Below are 16,275 nucleotides of genomic sequence, written 5' to 3' on the forward strand. Positions count from 1 at the left end.
CAAATAAACACGTGTAAAAAAACGTTTTATTAATTGTGTTTTTCAGGTTTTTGTAGATCCTGATTCTCTACAGTAGGTGTCTGTGATTTGTTGGCGATAAATTTTAACAATAAACAGACGGCACACAATTCACATTTTTCAAAATAATATATTAAAAACAAATGTATATACAAAAATTTATTCTACCATTCGTCATCACAGCTCTATCCAGAGCTTTAATAATTGTCTCTCTTTCTTCATTCAATCTGCACTGGCTGGTTCAGTTACTATGGAACACATTTGATAACGTTCAACCTGTCAAGCGTTTTATAAATACTTTCGAACTGTGTCGACTGAACTTTTGCTGTTTAAAGGTCTATTTCAAAATGGCAGCCATGTGAATTTTTCAAATTTTTTATTGGTTTTGTTTTCATATCAACTCATTATAGTAAAATTTTCAGTTTAAGCTAAACAAATAACTATAAACAGTTCATTCACGATACACATGGTAAATACTATTTAAGAATTTTTAAGTTTTGTTTTCATTTTTAACATGTATTCGAACTTCAATGGAAAGCCACTTAGTGGTCGATCTGAAGTGTATCTTTGTGCATCGAGAACAACCATACGTATATTGAATATGCAAATAGTTTTATTTTGACTAGACATAATATTGTCATTAATAAGGTAAAACAAGGGGTATCTATTTTCTGGGCACAGCAAACTATAAAATAAGGGGCTGTAAGTTTAATAAAATAAAATCGTTACATGGTTTGCTAGAAATATAAGCGTAATAATAAGTTAAAATTATCAGTTATAAAAACAGCTTTTATGCTAAGAATCATGAAGTTAGACATTTCATTTAACCCTAAAAATCATTCTTTTTAGTGCTGGGACAGCAGTAAGTATGCAGATTTACAACTCTGAAATCAGAGTTTCAAATACTTTGATGTGCATAGCAGATAGCTTGATATAACTATTCTAAATAAAAAATGCAAGCTATTATAACTATATTTTTTTCGAATTATCACCCACAGTTGAGTGAAATTTAGATTTCATCTTTAGGGATATTTTACCAAAAGGTAAGAAGAATGTGCACATTTATCGTTTTATAGAAATATTAGGAGCACATATATGATTTTGTGCGCTGAACTTTGCCTTAAAGATTAATATTACTTTAAAGCTAATTAAACTTAACGTTCTAACTTAATAATTATGACCCAAGTTAAACAAAAACTCGGCCTTACTAAGTGACGAGTGAATATTTGCTGAAAATTTCTTATCAGTGATATAAATGTAGGTACCAGTTTGGTTTCACTTAATTCCTTTAAGTCACACGCTCAAGCCTACTTTTTCTCCCTTTCTTTTCATAAGACATCACAATTTTTTAAACACACACCAACAACCCACAGCAAGTGAGAAAGTGAAACTCGAGAGTAACCGATATTAACTTCAGAATAGCAACCTTATTATTCGGAATAGACTTTTATTTTACAGAAAAATCAAATTCTTTAAAATATATGGAGGTACTTTTACTTTCAAAAACAGTGTTAAAATTGCTTTATAATAACGCAATGGAAACTAGACTAACAGTTTCTTGTCATCACCTGCATGTAGTCGGTACCGTCGTATGAAGCATCATTACTCACGATAAACTATCTTTAATTAGAATTGTTTTATAAAGATTAGTAAATTTGTGCTGAAAAGGTGTCAAAATAATATATAATAATTGTCCAGCTATATGATTTTTTTGGAAACTATGAGCTAGAAACTGATAATTTAGTTTGCTTAGTCTAATCAATACTTATATATCTGCAGGTGCTTTTACCTTGTAGTTTTACTGTTCTAAATCAATAGTCTTTAATATAAATGACAAAAATATAAAAACAGTCCATTTTTACTCAAGGGTAAAAATGTAGTAAATATGTTTAGCCAATAGCTCACCTCTCATTATTTTCGCGCAAAAAAAAAACACGTGAGCTTTTATCAAAATTAAGCGGTTTTGTTGAATGACTCTGTACTTGTGGCTGATAGTTAAACCTAATTTGACACCAAAATGCATGTTGTAAAGATCTATCAGTGTATCGGATTAAAAAAAAGCCCATGAAAGATAACCATGTTTTGTTATCAAATAAAAGTTCCATACTTTCAGTGTAAAGAAAAAAGAAAAAAATTCAATGAAAATTGAAGATCTCATAGCTCGTGTATTACTCAATTCATTGTGTTGAAAGTTATTGTGTGAAATAATAAAAAATGTGTCTTTGTTTGGATGTACAGAAGGTAGAACTATCCATCCTCATACTAACACAAAGTGCATCCTGTAAGTTGTTTTGCTCGCACGTCACGATATATATAAGTACTGGAAACTTGCTAATTCTTCCACATGGCAGATTTACACTAACCGAAAATAAGGGATTGAACGCTGTTTTTACCTAAATGAGTTGGCTTGTTTTCTCTCTCCTCCTAAGGTCGTGCTTTTGAACAAAACCGTATTTATGGTCGTTATATAACTTCTGTTCTCTTTACAAAGAAAGCCGTTTAGTTGTGCTATTATAGAAACATTAGTACTATGTTATTAATAGAGTATCAGTTATAACCTTGTCTTACTTAACATGAACGTATTATTACTATTATTCTAGTTTTCACATTCCAACAAAATATTTTAATACCCGTCAGTGTATTATGAACACTGTGAGTTAATTAAAAATAAAATGTTCAAAACTGTCCTAAGCAGAATGTGGTGACTGTAGAGAGATAGAGCCTTCATAGAATAATATTAGTAAGTATAGAATTAGAACGTTGACAGAAAAACATTACTAAGTATAGAGTTAGAACGTTGACAGAAGAACGTTAGTAAGTATAGAGTTAGAACGTTGACAGAAGACATTAATAAGTATAGAGCTAGAACCTTGACACAACAACATTAGTAAATGTGGAGTTAGAACGTTGACAGAAGAACATTAGTAAGTATAGAGTTAGAACGTTGACAGAAGAACGTTAGTAAGTATAGAGTTAGAACGTTGACAGAAGAACATTAGTAAGTATAGAGTTAGAACGTTGACAGAAGAACATTAGTTAGTATAGAGTTACAACCTTGACAGAAGAACATTAATAAGTATAGAGTTACAACCTTGACAGAAGAACGTTAGTAAGTATAGAGTTAGGACAGAAAAACGTTAGCAAATTCCTTAATGATTCATTTATTTATATGTTAGAATTATGCTTTTATTATACTCAATGACATAAACAGAAAATATCGACTTGTTCATCAGAAGAATAATTTATTAGAGAAACAAACTCGAAAGCTGGACTGAGCAGTTGAGATACGGTGTGTTGGACAGACTTTTAAATTTGAAGCTGTAGCTTCAGTTATATCAGAAACTATCATGACAACTTAAACGCAGAAACTGTTTTATTGAACAGCGATACGCTGACAAATATACAACTAAATTGGAAAACAAATTATCATCAAACAAACATTTAAGTGTAAGTTAGATTTCGATGAGTTACATAGAGGCGGAACAGAGTTCTGATTATTGCTGTTAGCTTTCCTGGTTTTCTAATAGAAGGAAAACGTGTTTTGTAGTTCCACGCTGCTGTTTCCAAGTGAGTTCCACCTCTTATAAAGTCTTAAATCATCCACTTGGTAAAACAACACTGTGGGTCGCTATGAATTAGTACATTTAGCAGTGTAAGACTAGAGGGAAGGCAGCTACTCATCACCACCCACCGCCAACGCTTGGGCTACTTTTTTACCAACAAATAGTGGGAATGACCGTCACATTATAAAGCCGCCATGGCTGAAAGGGCGAGCATGTTTGGTGTGACGAGGATTTGAACCCGTGACCCTCGGATTACAAGTCGAGTGCCTTAACCACCTGACTCTGCCGGGCCAGAGATTTTAGGAAAGAGTTGTGTGGGAGAATAAAGGCTCTCAAAGTGGATGAGTTTTCAATGTGTGGTTTATGTAAGTTTCAAAAGTTTATTTACCCAAAAGGAGAAACCTTTTTTATCCACTTACACCACTGCACAATAGCACGTTATCTGCTAGTCAATCAGTAGTCAATCACTAAAATGACGTCACATAAAAGATGCTTAACGTTACAGTTTGTACTGTCTTTGCGTTAGTAAAACATGCGTATGCAATGAATCACGAGAGAGAAGAAGTATGCACGCTTACGTCACAACACAACATGATATATGAACTTCAAAAGGAAGAAACGAATATATTTATTACTCTTAATTTTGATTTTATTTAGTCTTGAAATATAACAGTTTTGTGGACCCTGCGGAAGCACACAGATAATACTATTATTTCTTGATTGGTGAGTATAAATAACACTTTTTTTAATCGGGCAACTTACTTTATTAGTGTAGCTATAAATCCGGGTAACTAGCCGATGTACGTAGTGGTATGATGACTAAACACTCCAGGTTAGTTTGAATCAGATTCCACTCTGTTGTCATCTTTATTGTTTTCATATAAATTTCTGACATACTACTAAACCTTCACTGTACATGTTAAAGAGTTTTAATATATCCTTTGAGTAGCACTATTATTATTAATAAGTTAGAGTGTGTTTACATCTGTAAATAGGTGAAGAATAACTCCGTTATACAGTGTTAATTTTACAGTTAACATAGCTAAGCTAATTATCTCTTATTATAATTGCGAAGAAACTGTGGTTAATAATAAATTTTACGTGTAATGTATTCACATATGGCGGATTCGTGAGAAGCACTAACTTTGGAGAAAATGTACTAACGTTTAACGTTTGACTTAGAATGAGTGTGTTATAGACTTTGGAGAAAACGTACTAACATTTAACGCTTCACTTAGAATGAGTGTGTTGTGGACTTTAGAGAAAACGTACTAACATTTAACGTTTCACTTAGAATGAGTGTGTTGTGGACTTTGGTGAAAACGTACTAACATTTAACGTTTCACTTAGAATGAGTGTGTAATGGACTTTGGAGAAAACGTACTAACATTTAACGTTTGACTTAGAATGAGTGTGTTGTGATATGTTAGAATGAGTGTGTTGTGTTGTGTTAGAATGAGTGTGTTGTGTTGTGTTAGAATGAGTGTGTTGTGTTGTGTTAGAATGAGTTGTGGTCTATATTTCTAAAGTTAGTTCAAGTGGTTACCAGAGTTTCGTTCAAAAAATTATACCTGTGTTGATCGCGTGACAAAAATGTTAGTATTTCTGTAAAGAAATTAAATAGGTTTGTGGTTGTGTGAACGAGACTTGTGTTTGTTTCTAGTTAGGTAGGTTTGGGTGTGTGTGTGAACGAGACTTGTGTTTGTTTCTAGTTAGGTAGGTTTGTGTCTCTGTGTGAACGAGACTTGTGTTTGTTTCTAGTTAAGTAGGTTTGGGTGTGTGTGTGTGAACGAGACTTGTGTTTGTTTCTAGTTAAGTAGGTTTGGGTGTGTGTGAACGAGACTTGTGTTTGTTTCTAGTTAGGTAGGTTTGGGTGTGTGTGTGAACGAGACTTGTGTTTGTTTCTAGTTAAGTAGGTTTGGGTGTGTGTGTGAACGAGACTTGTGTTTGTTTCTAGTTAAGTAGGTTTGAGTGTGTGTGTGTGAACGAGACTTGTGTTTGTTTCTAGTTAAGTAGGTTTGAGTGTGTGTGTGTGAACGAGAATTGTGTTTGTTTCTAGTTAAGTAGGTTTGGGTGTGTGTGTGTGAACGAGACTTGTGTTTGTTTCTAGTTAAGTAGGTTTGAGGTGTGTGTGTGAACGAGACTTGTGTTTGTTTCTAGTTAAGTAGGTTTGGGTGTGTGTGTGAACGAGACTTGTGTTTGTTTCTAGTTAAGTAGGTTTGAGTGTGTGTGAGTGAACGAGACTCGTGTTTGTTTCTAGTTAAGTAGGTTTGGGTGTGTGTGTGAACGAGACTTGGGTTTGTTTCTAGTTAAGTAGGTTTGGGTGTGTGTGTGAACGAGACTTGTGTTTGTTTCTAGTTAAGTAGGTTTGGGTGTGTGTGTGTGAACTAGACTTGTGTTTGTTTCTAGTTAAGTAGGTTTGGGTGTGTGTGTGTGAACGAGACTTGTGTTTGTTTCTAGTTAGGTAGGTTTGGGTGTGTGTGTGAACGAGACTTGTGTTTGTTTCTAGTTAGGTAGGATTGGGTGTGTGTGTGAACGAGACTTGTGTTTGTTTCTAGTTAGGTAGGTTTGAGTGTGTGTGTGTGAACGAGACTTGTGTTTGTTTATAGTTAAGTAGGTTTGGGTGTGTGTGAACGAGACTTGTGTTTGTTTCTAGTTAGGTAGGTTTGAGTGTGTGTGTGTGAACGAGACTTGTGTTTGTTTCTAGTTAAGTAGGTTTGAGTGTGTGTGTGTGAACGAGACTTGTGTTTGTTTATAGTTAAGTAGGTTTGGGTGTGTGTGTGAACGAGACTTGTGTTTGTTTCTAGTTAGGTAGGTTTGAGTGTGTGTGTGTGAACGAGACTTTTGTTTGTTTCTAGTTAAGTAGGTTTGAGTGTGTGTGAACGAGACTTGTGTTTGTTTCTAGTTAAGTAGGTTTGGGTGTGTGTGAACGAGACTTGTGTTTGTTTCTAGTTAGGTAGGTTTGGGTGTGTGTGTGAACGAGACTTGTGTTTGTTTCTAGTTAAGTAGGTTTGGGTGTGTGTGTGAACGAGACTTGTGTTTGTTTCTAGTTAAGTAGGTTTGGGTGTGTGTGTGTGAACGAGACTTGTGTTTGTTTCTAGTTAAGTAGGTTTGAGTGTGTGTGTGTGAACGAGACTTGTGTTTGTTTCTAGTTAAGTAGGTTTGGGTGTGTGTGTGTGAACAGAGACTTGTGTTTGTTTCTAGTTAAGTAGGTTTGTGTGTGTGTGTGAACAGAGACTTGTGTTTGTTTCTAGTTAAGTAGGTTTGGGTGTGTGTGTGAACAGAGACTTGTGTTTGTTTCTAGTTAAGTAGGTTTGAGTGTGTGTGTGTGAACGAGACTCGTGTTTGTTTCTAGTTAAGTAGGTTTGGGTGTGTGTGTGAACGAGACTTGGGTTTGTTTCTAGTTAAGTAGGTTTGGGTGTGTGTGTGAACGAGACTTGTGTTTGTTTCTAGTTAAGTAGGTTTGGGTGTGTGTGTGTGAACTAGACTTGTGTTTGTTTCTAGTTAAGTAGGTTTGGGTGTGTGTATGTGAACGAGACTTGTGTTTATTTCTAGTTAGGTAGGTTTGGGTGTGTGTGTGAACGAGACTTGTGTTTGTTTCTAGTTAGGTAGGATTGGGTGTGTGTGTGAACGAGACTTGTGTTTGTTTCTAGTTAGGTAGGTTTGAGTGTGTGTGTGTGAACGAGACTTGTGTTTGTTTATAGTTAAGTAGGTTTGGGTGTGTGTGAACAGAGACTTGTGTTTGTTTCTAGTTAGGTAGGTTTGGTGTGTGTGTGTGAACAGAGACTTGTGTTTGTTTCTAGTTAAGTAGGTTTGAGTGTGTGTGTGTGAACAGAGACTTGTGTTTGTTTATAGTTAAGTAGGTTTGGGTGTGTGTGTGAACGAGACTTGTGTTTGTTTCTAGTTAGGTAGGTTTGAGTGTGTGTGTGTGAACGAGACTTTTGTTTGTTTCTAGTTAAGTAGGTTTGAGTGTGTGTGAACGAGACTTGTGTTTGTTTCTAGTTAAGTAGGTTTGGGAGTGTATGTGTGAACTAGACTTGTGTTTGTTTCTAGTTAAGTAGGTTTGGGTGTGTGTGTGTGAACGAGACTTGTGTTTGTTTCTAGTTAGGTAGGTTTGGGTGTGTGTGTGAACGAGACTTGTGTTTGTTTCTAGTTAAGTAGGTTTGGGTGTGTGAGTGTGAACGAGACTTGTGTTTGTTTCTAGTTAAGTAGTTTGGGTGTGTGTGAACGAGACTTGTGTTTGTTTCTAGTTAGGTAGGTTTGGGTGTGTGTGTGAACGAGACTTGTGTTTGTTTCTAGTTAAGTAGGTTTGGGTGTGTGTGTGAACGAGACTTGTGTTTGTTTCTAGTTCAGTAGGTTTGAGTGTGTGTGTGTGAACGAGACTTGTGTTTGTTTCTAGTTAAGTAGGTTTAAGTGTGTGTGTGAACGAGACTTGTGTTTGTTTCTAGTTCAGTAGGTTTGGGTGTGTGTGTGTGAACGAGACTTGTGTTTGTTTCTAGTTAAGTAGGTTTGGGTGCGAGTGTGTGAACGAGACTTGTGTTTGTTTCTAGTTCAGTAGGTTTGAGTGTGTGTGTGTGAACGAGACTTCTGTTTGTTTCTAGTTAAGTAGGTTTGAGTGTGTGTGTGAACGAGACATGTGTTTGTTTCTAGTTAAGTAGGTTTGAGTGTGTCTGTGAACGAGACTTGTGTTTGTTTCTAGTTAAGTAGGTTTGGGTGTGTGTGTGTGAACAGAGACTTGTGTTTGTTTCTAGTTAAGTAGGTTTGGGGTGTGTGTGTGAACAGAGACTTGGGTTTGTTTCTAGTTAAGTAGGTTTGGGTGTGTGTGTGAACAGAGACTTGTGTTTGTTTCTAGTTAAGTAGGTTTGGGTGTGTGTGTGAACAGAGACTTGTGTTTGTTTCTAGTTAAGTAGGTTTGAGTGTGTGTGTGTGAACGAGACTTGGGTTTGTTTCTAGTTAAGTAGGTTTGGGTGTGTGTGTGAACGAGACTTGTGTTTGTTTCTAGTTAAGTAGGTTTGGGTGTGTGTGTGTGAACGAGACTTGTGTTTGTTTCTAGTTAAGTAGGTTTGGGTGTGTGTGTGTGAACAGAGACTTGTGTTTGTTTCTAGTTAGGTAGGTTTGGGTGTGTGTGTGAACGAGACTTGTGTTTGTTTCTAGTTCAGTAGGTTTGAGTGTGTGTGTGTGAACGAGACTTCTGTTTGTTTATAGTTAAGTAGGTTTGGGTGTGTGTGTGAACGAGACTTGTGTTTGTTTCTAGTTCAGTAGGTTTGAGTGTGTGTGTGTGAACGAGACTTCTGTTAGTTTCTAGTTAAGTAGGTTTGGGTGTGTGTGTGAACGAGACTTGTGTTTGTTTCTAGTTAAGTAGGTTTGAGTGTGTGTGTGTGAATGAGACATGTGTTTGTTTCTAGTTAAGTAGGTTTGGGTGTGTGTGTGAACGAGACTTGTGTTTGTTTCTAGTTAAGTAGGTTTGGGTGTGTGTGTGAACGAGACTTGTGTTTGTTTCTAGTTAAGTAGGTTTGAGTGTGTGTGTGTGAACGAGACTTGTGTTTGTTTCTAGTTAGGTAGGTTTGGGTGTGTGTGTGAACGAGACTTGTGTTTGTTTCTAGTTAAGTAGGTTTGGGTGTGTGTGTGAACGAGACTTGTGTTTGTTTCTAGTTAAGTAGGTTTGGGTGTGTGTGTGAACAGAGACTTGTGTTTGTTTCTAGTTAAGTAGGTTTGAGTGTGTGTGTGTGAACGAGACTTGTGTTTGTTTCTAGTTAAGTAGGTTTGAGTGTGTGTGTGTGAACAGAGACTTGTGTTTGTTTCTAGTTAAGTAGGTTTGGGTGTGTGTGTGTGAACGAGACTTGTGTTTGTTTCTAGTTAGGTAGGTTTGGGTGTGTGTGTGAACAGAGACTTGTGTTTGTTTCTAGTTAAGTAGGTTTGGGTGTGTGTGTGAACGAGACTTGTGTTTGTTTCTAGTTAAGTAGGTTTGGGTGTGTGTGTGTGAACGAGACTTGTGTTTGTTTCTAGTTAGGTAGGTTTGGGTGTGTGTGTGAACGAGACTTGTGTTTGTTTCTAGTTAAGTAGGTTTGGGTGTGTGTGTGAACAGAGACTTGTGTTTGTTTCTAGTTAAGTAGGTTTGAGTGAGTGTGTGTGAACAGAGACTTGTGTTTGTTTCTAGTTAAGTAGGTTTGGGTGTGTGTGTGAACGAGACTTGGGTTTGTTTCTAGTTAAGTAGGTTTGGGTGTGTGTGTGAACGAGACTTGTGTTTGTTTCTAGTTAAGTAGGTTTGGGTGGGTGTGTGTGAACTAGACTTGTGTTTGTTTCTAGTTAAGTAGGTTTGGGTGTGTGTGTGTGAACGAGACATGTGTTTGTTTCTAGTCAGGTAGGTTTGGGTGTGTGTGTGAACGATACTTGTGTTTGTTTCTTGTTAAGTAGGTTTGAGTGTGTGTGTGTGAACGAGACTTGTGTTTGTTTCTAGTTAGGTAGGTTTGTGTGTGTGTGTGAACGAGACTTGTGTTTGTTTCTAGTTAAGTAGGTTTGGGTGTGTGTGTGTGAACAGAGACTTGTGTTTGTTTCTAGTTAAGTAGGTTTGGGTGTGTGTGAACAGAGACTTGTGTTTGTTTCTAGTTAGGTAGGTTTGGGTGTGTGTGTGAACAGAGACTTGTGTTTGTTTCTAGTTAAGTAGGTTTGGGTGTGTGTGTGAACAGAGACTTGTGTTTGTTTCTAGTTAAGTAGGTTTGAGTGTGTGTGTGTGAACGAGACTTGTGTTTGTTTCTAGTTAAGTAGGTTTGAGTGTGTGTGTGTGAACGAGACTTGTGTTTGTTTCTAGTTAAGTAGGTTTGGGTGTGTGTGTGTGAACGAGACTTGTGTTTGTTTCTAGTTAAGTAGGTTTGGGTGCGTGTGTGTGAACGAGACTTGTGTTTGTTTCTAGTTCAGTAGGTTTGAGTGTGTGTGTGTGAACGAGACTTCTCTTTGTTTCTAGTTAAGTAGGTTTGGGTGTGTGTGTGAACGAGACTTGTGTTTGTTTCTAGTTAAGTAGGTTTGAGTGTGTGTGTGAACAGAGACTTGTGTTTGTTTCTAGTTAAGTAGGTTTGAGTGTGTGTGTGTGAACAGAGACTTGTGTTTGTTTCTAGTTAAGTAGGTTTGGGTGTGTGTGTGAACGAGACTTGTGTTTGTTTCTAGTTAAGTAGGTTTGGGTGTGTGTGTGATCGAGACTTGGGTTTGTTTCTAGTTAAATAGGTTTGGGTGTGTGTGTGAACGAGACTTGTGTTTGTTTCTAGTTAAGTAGGTTTGGATGTGTGTGTGTGAACGAGACTTGTGTTTGTTTCTAGTTAGGTAGGTTTGGGTGTGTGTGTGAACAGAGACTTGTGTTTGTTTCTAGTTAGGTAGGTTTGGGTGTGTGTGTGAACAGAGACTTGTGTTTGTTTCTAGTTAGAGTAGGTTTGAGTGTGTGTGTGTGAACAGAGACTTGTGTTTGTTTCTAGTTAAGTAGGTTTGGGTGTGTGTGAACGAGACTTGTGTTTGTTTCTAGTTAGGTAGGTTTGAGTGTGTGTGTGTGAACAGAGACTTGTGTTTGTTTCTAGTTAAGTAGGTTTGAGGTGTGTGTGTGTGAACGAGACTTGTGTTTGTTTCTAGTTAAGTAGGTTTGGGTGTGTGTGTGAACAGAGACTTGTGTTTGTTTCTAGTTAGGTAGGTTTGAGTGTGTGTGTGTGAACAGAGACTTGTGTTTGTTTCTAGTTAAGTAGGTTTGAGTGTGTGTGAACAGAGACTTGTGTTTGTTTCTAGTTAAGTAGGTTTGGGTGTGTGTGTGTGAACTAGACTTGTGTTTGTTTCTAGTTAGGTAGGTTTGGGTGTGTGTGTGTGAACGAGACTTGTGTTTGTTTCTAGTTAGGTAGGTTTGGGTGTGTGTGTGAACGAGACTTGTGTTTGTTTCTAGTTAAGTAAATTTGGGTGACGGTGTGTGAACGAGACTTGTGTTTGTTTCTAGTTAAGTAGGTTTGGGTGTGTGTGAACGAGACTTGTGTTTGTTTCTAGTTAGGTAGGTTTGGGTGTGTGTGTGAACAGAGACTTGTGTTTGTTTCTAGTTAAGTAGGTTTGGGTGTGTGTGTGTGAACGAGACTTGTGTTTGTTTCTAGTTCAGTAGGTTTGAGTGTGTGTGTGTGAACAGAGACTTGTGTTTGTTTCTAGTTAAGTAGGTTTGGGTGTGTGTGTGAACGAGACTTGTGTTTGTTTCTAGTTAAGTAGGTTTGAGTGTGTGTGTGAACAGAGACTTGTGTTTGTTTCTAGTTAAGTAGGTTTGAGTGTGTGTGTGTGAACAGAGACTTGTGTTTGTTTCTAGTTAAGTAGGTTTGGGTGTGTGTGTGAACAGAGACTTGTGTTTGTTTCTAGTTAAGTAGGTTTGGGTGTGTGTGTGTGAACAGAGACTTGTGTTTGTTTCTAGTTAGGTAGGTTTGGGTGTGTGTGTGAACAGAGATTTGTTTGTTTCTAGTTAGGTAGGTTTGGGTGTGTGTGTGAACAGAGACTTGTGTTTGTTTCTAGTTAGGTAGGTTTGAGTGTGTGTGTGTGAACAGAGACTTGTGTTTAATAGTTAAGTAGGTTTGGGTGTGTGTGTGAACAGAGACTTGTGTTTGTTTCTAGTTAAGTAGGTTTGGGTGTGTGTGTGTGAACAGAGACTTGTGTTTGTTTCTAGTTAAGTAGGTTTGGGTGTGTGTGTGTGAACAGAGACTTGTGTTTGTTTCTAGTTAGGTAGGTTTGGGTGTGTGTGTGAACGAGATTTGTTTGTTTCTAGTTAGGTAGGTTTGGGTGTGTGTGTGAACAGAGACTTGTGTTTGTTTCTAGTTAGGTAGGTTTGGTGTGTGTGTGTGAACAGAGACTTGTGTTTAATAGTTAAGTAGGTTTGGGTGTGTGTGTGAACGAGACTTGTGTTTGTTTCTAGTTAGGAAGGTTTGTGTGTGTGTGTGTGAACAGAGACTTGTGTTTGTTTCTAGTTAAGTAGGTTTGAGTGTGTGTGTGAACAGAGACTTGTGTTTGTTTCTAGTTAAGTAGGTTTGGGTGTGTGTGTGAACAGAGACTTGTGTTTGTTTCTAGTTAGGTAGGTTTGGTGTGTGTGTGTGAACAGAGACTTTTGTTTGTTTCTAGTTAAGTAGGTTTGAGTGTGTGTGTGAACAGAGACTTGTGTTTGTTTCTAGTTAAGTAGGTTTGGGTGTGTGTGTGTGAACGAGACTTGTGTTTGTTTCTAGTTAAGTAGGTTTGGGTGTGTGTGTGTGAACAGAGACTTGTGTTTGTTTCTAGTTAGGTAGGTTTGGGTGTGTGTGTGAACAGAGACTTGTGTTTGTTTCTAGTTAAGTAGGTTTGGGTGTGTGTGTGTGAACAGAGACTTGTGTTTGTTTCTAGTTAAGTAGGTTTGGGTGTGTGTGAACGAGACTTGTGTTTGTTTCTAGTTAGGTAGGTTTGGGTGTGTGTGTGAACGAGACTTGTGTTTGTTTCTAGTTAAGTAGGTTTGGGTGTGTGTGTGAACGAGACTTGTGTTTGTTTCTAGTTAGGTAGGTTTGGGTGTGTGTGTGAACGAGACTTGTGTTTGTTTCTAGTTAAGTAGGTTTGGGTGTGTGTGTGAACGAGACTTGTGTTTGTTTCTAGTTAAGTAGGTTTGAGTGTGTGTGTGTGAACAGAGACTTGTGTTTGTTTCTAGTTAAGTAGGTTTGAGTGTGTGTGTGTGAACGAGACTTGTGTTTGTTTCTAGTTAAGTAGGTTTGGGTGTGTGTGTGTGAACGAGACTTGTGTTTGTTTCTAGTTCAGTAGGTTTGAGTGTGTGTGTGTGAACGAGACTTGTGTTTGTTTCTAGTTAAGTAGGTTTGGGTGTGTGTGTGAACGAGACTTGTGTTTGTTTCTAGTTAAGTAGGTTTGAGTGTGTGTGTGAACGAGACTTGTGTTTGTTTCTAGTTAAGTAGGTTTGGGTGTGTGTGTGTGAACGAGACTTGTGTTTGTTTCTAGTTAAGTAGGTTTGGGTGTGTGTGTGAACGAGACTTGGGTTTGTTTCTAGTTAAGTAGGTTTGGGTGTGTGTGTGAACGAGACTTGTGTTTGTTTCTAGTTAAGTAGGTTTGGGTGTGTGTGTGAACAGAGACTTGTGTTTGTTTCTAGTTAGGTAGGTTTGGGTGTGTGTGTGAACAGAGACTTGTGTTTGTTTCTAGTTCAGTAGGTTTCAGTGTGTGTGTGTGAACGAGACTTGTGTTTGTTTCTAGTTAAGTAGGTTTGGGTGTGTGTGTGAACGAGACTTGTGTTTGTTTCTAGTTAAGTAGGTTTGAGTGTGTGTGTGAACAGAGACTTGTGTTTGTTTCTAGTTAGGTAGGTTTGGGTGTGTGTGTGAACAGAGACTTGTGTTTGTTTCTAGTTAGGTAGGTTTGAGTGTGTGTGTGTGTGAACAGAGACTTGTGTTTGTTTCTAGTTAAGTAGGTTTGGGTGTGTGTGAACAGAGACTTGTGTTTGTTTCTAGTTAGGTAGGTTTGAGTGTGTGTGTGTGAACAGAGACTTGTGTTTGTTTCTAGTTAAGTAGGTTTGAGTGTGTGTGTGTGAACAGAGACTTGTGTTTGTTTATAGTTAAGTAGGTTTGGGTGTGTGTGTGAACGAGACTTGTGTTTGTTTCTAGTTCAGTAGGTTTGAGTGTGTGTGTGTGAACGAGACTTGTGTTTGTTTCTAGTTAAGTAGGTTTGGGTGTGTGTGTGAACGAGACTTGTGTTTGTTTCTAGTTAAGTAGGTTTGAGTGTGTGTGTGAACAGAGACTTGTGTTTGTTTCTAGTTAAGTAGGTTTGAGTGTGTGTGTGTGAACGAGACTTGTGTTTGTTTCTAGTTAAGTAGGTTTGGGTGTGTGTGTGAACAGAGACTTGTGTTTGTTTCTAGTTAAGTAGGTTTGGGTGTGTGTGTCAACGAGACTTGGGTTTGTTTCTAGTTAAGTAGGTTTATGTGTGTGTGTGAACGAGACTTGTGTTTGTTTCTAGTTAGGTAGGTTTGGGTGTGTGTGTGAACGAGACTTTGTTTGTTTCTAGTTAGGTAGGTTTGGGTGTGTGTGTGAACGAGACTTGTGTTTGTTTCTAGTTAGGTAGGTTTGAGTGTGTGTGTGTGAAAGAGACTTGTGTTTAATAGTTAAGTAGGTTTGGGTGTGTGTGAACGAGACTTGTGTTTGTTTCTAGTTAAGTAGGTTTGGGTGTGTGTGTGAACGAGACTTGTGTTTGTTTCTAGTTAAGTAGGTTTGGGTGTGTGTGTGTGAACGAGACTTGTGTTTGTTTCTAGTTAGGTAGGTTTGGGTGTGTGTGTGAACGAGATTTGTTTGTTTCTAGTTAGGTAGGTTTGGGTGTGTGTGTGAACGAGACTTGTGTTTGTTTCTAGTTAGGTAGGTTTGAGTGTGTGTGTGTGAACGAGACTTGTGTTTAATAGTTAAGTAGGTTTGGGTGTGTGTGAACGAGACTTGTGTTTGTTTCTAGTTAGGAAGGTTTGAGTGTGTGTGTGTGAACGAGACTTGTGTTTGTTTCTAGTTAAGTAGGTTTGTGTGTGTGTGTGAACGAGACTTGTGTTTGTTTCTAGTTAAGTAGGTTTGGGTGTGTGTGTGAACAGAGACTTGTGTTTGTTTCTAGTTAGGTAGGTTTGAGTGTGTGTGTGTGAACAGAGACTTGTGTTTGTTTCTAGTTAAGTAGGTTTGAGTGTGTGTGTGAACGAGACTTGTGTTTGTTTCTAGTTAAGTAGGTTTGGGTGTGTGTGTGTGAACTAGACTTGTGTTTGTTTCTAGTTAAGTAGGTTTGGGTGTGTGTGTGTGAACGAGACTTGTGTTTGTTTCTAGTTAGGTAGGTTTGGGTGTGTGTGTGAACAGAGACTTGTGTTTGTTTCTAGTTAAGTAGGTTTGGGTGTGTGTGTGTGAACAGAGACTTGTGTTTGTTTCTAGTTAAGTAGGTTTGGGTGTGTGTGAACGAGACTTGTGTTTGTTTCTAGTTAGGTAGGTTTGGGTGTGTGTGTGAACAGAGACTTGTGTTTGTTTCTAGTTAAGTAGGTTTGGGTGTGTGTGTGAACGAGACTTGTGTTTGTTTCTAGTTAAGTAGGTTTGAGTGTGTGTGTGTGAACGAGACTTGTGTTTGTTTCTAGTTAAGTAGGTTTGAGTGTGTGTGTGTGAACAGAGACTTGTGTTTGTTTCTAGTTAAGTAGGTTTGGGTGTGTGTGTGTGAACAGAGACTTGTGTTTGTTTCTAGTTCAGTAGGTTTGAGGTGTGTGTGTGTGAACAGAGACTTGTGTTTGTTTCTAGTTAAGTAGGTTTGGGTGTGTGTGTGAACGAGACTTGTGTTTGTTTCTAGTTAAGTAGGTTTGAGTGTGTGTGTGAACGAGACTTGTGTTTTTTCTAGTTAAGTAGGTTTGGGTGTGTGTGTGTGAACGAGACTTGTGTTTGTTTCTAGTTAAGTAGGTTTGGGTGTGTGTGTGAACGAGACTTGTGTTTGTTTCTAGTTAAGTAGGTTTGGGTGTGTGTGTGAACAGAGACTTGTGTTTGTTTCTAGTTAAGTAGGTTTGGGTGTGTGTGTGAACAGAGACTTGTGTTTGTTTCTAGTTAGGTAGGTTTGGGTGTGTGTGTGAACGAGACTTGTGTTTGTTTCTAGTTCAGTAGGTTTCAGTGTGTGTGTGTGAACAGAGACTTCTGTTTGTTTCTAGTTAAGTAGGTTTGGGTGTGTGTGTGAACGAGAC

This window comes from Tachypleus tridentatus, chromosome 2, assembly GCF_004210375.1.
Source record: "Tachypleus tridentatus isolate NWPU-2018 chromosome 2, ASM421037v1, whole genome shotgun sequence".
In the NCBI taxonomy this organism is placed as follows: Eukaryota; Metazoa; Arthropoda; class Merostomata; order Xiphosura; family Limulidae; genus Tachypleus; species Tachypleus tridentatus.